Genomic DNA, 6,183 nt, shown 5'->3' on the forward strand with positions numbered 1-6,183 from the left:
TGAAACATTACTATAAACAATAAATTCTTCTCTGGCTGAGGCTGAAGTAGATACCTGACTTGACTGAACAACTTTGATGTTTTCCTGTAATAGCTTTATCATTGACAGTACAACTATCAAGAAATTCCTAATAAATCATCTGTTGAAACATAACCAAAAAACCCAGATCATCAGATTCCAAGTATATTAGTTAATTCATAGAGTTTTGCTAAAATTCGTAATATCCATAACAGATGCTAAATGTTATTTCCGACACATCTGCACCTGTAACTCTCAATTGATAATAGTTCCAGTTACTCTAATTCAACTAACTTGTTGTCGCTCCATTTGCCTAACATACCAAGGTTCTACATCCCGTTCATTAAAAGCTTCAAATAGTATTATTTTAACACAAGTCTGATAGTTGCTATTATCAAAACAAATTTAACCCATAATAATATTTTCCCAATTATCTCTGATCTGGTTGATATATCCCTATATTATATATTCCAGAATATGAATTTCTCATTCTAAATGTCCGGCTATTAGTGCTATAGCTCTATGAAATTTACTTCAAAATCTAAAGTTAAATTCAGATACATACATCTTAACTAGCTTTTCGAGTGGTTAATCTGTTCTGACTAGAACAAATTGAATCGAACTTATCAATTTGATGGTAACTATTCAAATCAAGCCTTTCTTCTTATTGTGAAAGATAATCCAAACATAAAATTTATCGTAACTCACTTTTAATCCCATTCAAAAATTATAACAAAATCGTAATAGTTCATACAAAACCTGATACTCAACTTTGACTTGTTAACATATTACAAGATCATTGGAGTAATGAGAACTGCTATGTGATGCTAAACTTGGTCTTTCACTGTCTACACACTTATCACTATTTATCCCTTCTTGAAAGCTAGAAGTTGAATACATAACAAGACTATTCCAATTATTAGCATCAGAGCATTGAACCATACCCTGACTATTACCTTTGATGATATTTGTAGAATTACCTACTTCAACACTATTACTGTGTTTCACACTTGAGCCACAACCATAAAATGATCTATAAGAACTATTTTTGCTCCTTCTTACAAAAATCTTCCCTTAGACGGATCACGGTGCTCTGCAAGGCATCTTTTTATGTAGCTAACTGGTTTGTAGTTGAAAAATGGCGAGAAATTGCCACACCTAATAAGACAGATGCTACAACTGCATAGCTAATACAATGTTCCAAGCCAAAGTGCATCATTTCCAGTCACACCATATAGGATAGAGTAGACAAGAAGAACGAAAAGGGAGTTAAGGTAAAGAAGTCTAAGATGTGAAGCCCTACTAAATTCCTGAGGGTATAACTCGTTTGGGTCTGGTGGTTCTGTAAACAAAACACAAGACCCATTTCTACACTATCAGAGTATACAAATTTATAAGCCCTCGAGACATACTCGTCCACATCCAAGCAATTTCCATTGAAGACCATACGACACATAAAGAGCATAATGATTGCTAAGGCAATTACTGATACATCAAAGAAAAATTCAGAAGGAGAATATCACTCAACACACTGGAACCAGTTGTGACATAAACAACACAAAATTCATATACACAAAGCAAAGCAATAGCCAGTAGAAACAGAAAAACAACAACACTTGAGCTTTGCCAACGAGTCCTCCACCAAAGCATAATTGAATAGAACACCAATAATAGAGCAATGTCCGCCATTATTATAGCCATGCTAACAATATCTCTACCTAACGTTATGATTAGCTAGCATCCCCACATGATAAGCACCACAACTAAAGATAAAATAACCGCTCATGCCACTATAGATAAAAAAGTACATAGCATACCCAGTTGAGGTCCTTGTAAAATACTCTGCCACAATGGTTACATTCAGATCTATTTACATTCAAACACTACCGCACTAGCTATTGAAGTCCTCGGTGGTCTCACATTATTCTATTCCATTTCATCTTTGTCATAAAACCCTAATGGCCCTTGAAATATCTACTCAATTCTTTCATTTCCTGAGTCCAATCAAACAAAATTACCATTAAAAAAATTACATTGCACTGACAAGTATTTTAATCTCATTAATCAATCCCTCTCTAAAAAATTACATAATTCCTCTTCAATCGATACCATTTTATTAACATACTTACCGAGCTGAACTACTCTCACCCGAAATTCACAACTAATTTGCTTCCCAGCTTCAACTTAAGAACTTTCTTTTTCTTCTTGTTTAAATATCGTTTGCTGACATAATTCTTTCAGAAATAAATTTAGAAGAAATCCAATTAATCTATCTTTTCAATACCATAGTAGTTAAAGTTGATTACCAGTGAATAATCTCTTCTTTTAACAGTGACGCCATACATCTCAGATAAACTTCGAAAAGATATAATATTTCATGCATAATTCTCTGCATTTGTTAACCAGTTCTTGGCTCTGGCTAAATCATTATTCACTTTACCTCTAACCTTTTCAGCTCTGCACCTTCAGACTTAATCAATATAAATCCTGTGAATATTCTATCATATAAGACTTTGAGGATGAGGGGGTAGAGGTTGTAGAGCCACACAATTAATTCATACATATTAAACATATAATTTATTATTAATAATATAGTGGACACACGGGCATGTCCAAGGCCGTGTGGAAACTAGGCATAATTTTTGTAACACCCATTACCCGAGACCATTTCCGGAGTTGAGCTCAAGGCATTAATTTACTTAACTTAAAAATTCGGGGCATAAAATTTTACTTTTGAAATTAATTTCACTATTTACAACAAAGTTGTCCACCTGCGCAGCAGTTACTAATTTAGTTATAACTCGAGCTACGAAATTCAAAATTTAAATCTGTAAATTTTCCCTAAAACTAAACTCATATGTCTTCTTACCATAAAATTTTTAGAATTTTTGCTTCAGCCAATTAGTACAGTTTATTAGTTAAATTCTCCCCTGTTTCACCACTCGACTATCCTGACCTCTTGCCACTAAAAAAAAGCGTTCTCATTGAAGGATTTTCATATAGTGTTCTCACTTGTTTCTACAAAAAATAGACTCAATAAGGAATCTAGACATATACAATAAAACTCATAACCAGTTTTTTTAAAATTTTTAATGATTTTCTAAACTCAGAACAAAGGACTCCAAAAACAGTTCTGACCCTGTCTCACTAAAATTCACATATCTTAAAATATCAAATTCATTTTTTTACACCATTATTTTTCTTTGAAAGTAGACTCAATAAGATTTAATTCTATATATCATTCAACTTATAATTCATTTTATACTATCCTAGGTGATTTTTCAAATTCACGTCACTGTTGCTGCTTGAAATCTGTTTCTTTGCAAATTTTACTCTTTCATGATTTCTATGCATGATTTATCACCTAAACATTTGTAACAACAAACACCTTCATAGTTAGCCATTTTAAAGACCATTAATCATCAAATAATTACATATCATTCTTTAGCAAAATCATAAATACAAACATTCAAAATAACTAAGTCTCTATACATGCCATAACCCAAACATGGTTCATCATAAAATACCGAGCTGTTTTCGTTGATAGTGTGGACGATCTCCAACGTCTTTAAGTTCCTGAAATTAGCTTTACAATATTATAAGAGAAAGAAAAATAAAATAAGTATGCATAAAGCTTAGTAAGTTTACTAGCAAATAAATAAAAACATTTAACACAAATAATTAAACTCAAATGTCAAGATCTCTAGTTTACTCTTTATTTAATCTCATTCTCGTTCTCTTGCTGGTTTACTTAGTTAACTCATGATCGTAACTTATTCTTCTCTTGCTGAAGCATTGAGTATCAATTGATAATATAGTAAGTTCTTAACTCTTATAACTCATATGAGCTTGTCGTTTATGCTTTTAAATGAACTTTCATTAACATGATTCGTTTACTAGTCTGTTGAGCCACGTTGGAATAATAAGGATACTTGGGTCTTTTCTGATAATAACATGCCAAAGCCATGTCCCAGACATGGTCTTACATGGGATGTTCTCATATCGGTGCCCATGCCATGTCCCAGACATGGTCTTACTGGGACCTCTCATCTCAATTATAACGCCATGTCCTGACATGGTCTTACATGAGACCTCTCATCTCGGTGCCAACGCCATGTCCCTGACATGGTCTTACATGGGACCTCTTTACCCAAATGTCATGACATTTGTATCCGATACATTCCTCATGTTTCAACGGGGCTTTTTAACACCGATTCTCTGTCATCTCATACTTGAGTCAACATTAAATAAATTCATAAAATAAATGTATAATTTTTGGAAAATAAAAATATTAATAATAATTATTGAAATATTGTATTTATTTACCGTAAACTTACCTCGGTACAAAATATAGCCAAATTCACCAACTTAGCCTTCAACTTTATTCTTTCCTTTGTCTAACATCAAGTTTCGTTCTTCTTGATCTAAAATAGCAAATTTAACTCATTTAATACTCACATTTATCAAAACAGCCCTCGACTCTAACTTTGGCAAAATTACGATTTTGCCCCTAAACTTTTACATAATTACGCTTTTGCCCCAAAGTTCGGAAATTAAGCTTCATCTCATATTCTTATGTTATATAACATGCTGAACATTTTTCTCTTCTATGACAACATCAAATTCTCACTCTAACACTTACTTATGTACATTAGGAATTTTTATCGATTTTGTCAACTTACTCGTTTTCGCTTAAAATCGGCTAGCAAAAGTTGTTTAACATAATTTCTAGCTTCATATTCTATCATAAAACATCAAAATAAACACTTTTAACCTATGTTTATCTTTCCAAATATAAACCCTGGGTTAAATTATTGCTAGAGTAAGCTAAATTAAGCTACCGAGATCTCAAAAATGTAAAGAGCATTAAAAACGGGCTTGGGATCATTTACTATGGAGCTTGGAAGCTTGAAAACCCTAACTATGGCTTCTCTCCTTGCTAAACTCGGCCTAATGAAGAAGATGATAAAAAATTGGCTTTTAATTTTATTTTTAATTCATTTTAATAACTAAATGACTAAAATGCCCTTAATGAAAAACTTTGGAAACATGCCTAACCATGTCCATTTTTGTCCACCAACTTAACCAATGGTCTAATTACCATATAAAGACCTCCAATTTAAAATTTCGTAACAATTTGAAACCTCTAACATATAGAACTCAACTTTTGCACTTTTTACAATTCAGTCCTTTTGACTAAATTGAGTGCCCAAACGTCAAAATTTTTGAACGAAATTTTCACGAAATCTTTCCATGAAATTTTAGGCCGTAGTAATATAATAAAAATAAAATTTTCCTTATCGGATTTGTGGTCCAAAACCATTGTTTCGATAACCTTAAATTTGGGCCATTACAATTTTTTTCATATTTTGAGTGACACACGGGATAACATTCCTTACACGGTCCATCAGACATGGCTGTGTAGCCCAAGACGGGCCATTTACATGACCTTGTCTTGTTTAAACACAAACTCTAACATCTTTTTCCTTTTTCCCTCACACATCAGCCGCCGTTCCCCCAAGGACAACCCAGCCACCCAATCTACTTTCCAATCTACCCTCTCGTCGTCGATCATGGGTCGTTTACCCCTCCACCTCCCCCTTCCAACTTCGAACCCCATTCCCGCTGTCCACCGCGCATGGTTTTTTTCCTTACTCTCCCTTCCTTTTCTTTCCATTGACCACACTCACCGCCGGTCTCTTTTGCCGTCCCCGTCGCATCTCTGTCCCTTTCCCCCTCGTCCACCCACATACAAACCCCATTTCCCTTTCCCCTTCCCCTTTTTTTAAAACACCTCTACCCCACGCCTTTACTCAACCACCTTCACTCTACCATTCGCGTTGCTTTTCAACCTCACTCCTCTTGTCGATCTCCTCTCGTGGAACAGTCCTTCGCTATTCACCGCCGCGTCTCCCCATGCTCTGTTCTCTTATCACCATTGTTAACCCCAATTGTTTATTCTCATCTTTTATTTTATTTTATTTTTATTTTTGTTTTAATAATTTTATTATTACCATCATTACTATTATTTTTATTATCAGGAATGTTAGTTATGTTTACTGTGTGTGATTTCAATTTTTTGTTAGTAGTAGATTTTTTTATTTCTTCTATTATTATGAGTATTATTATCTTTGTTTTAGATTACTGTCATTAGTTTTATTACTA

At 33.6% G+C, this 6,183-nt stretch overlaps 1 pseudogene; it reads right to left on the bottom strand.

Annotated features, from left to right (window-relative positions):
* Positions 1-798: 798 nt before the first annotated feature.
* On the bottom strand, positions 799-5,769 carry LOC128035449 (calpain-type cysteine protease DEK1-like; annotated as a pseudogene).
* Positions 5,770-6,183: the final 414 nt, after the last annotated feature.

Source organism: Gossypium raimondii, chromosome 12 (assembly GCF_025698545.1).
Source record: "Gossypium raimondii isolate GPD5lz chromosome 12, ASM2569854v1, whole genome shotgun sequence".
In the NCBI taxonomy this organism is placed as follows: domain Eukaryota; kingdom Viridiplantae; phylum Streptophyta; class Magnoliopsida; order Malvales; family Malvaceae; genus Gossypium; species Gossypium raimondii.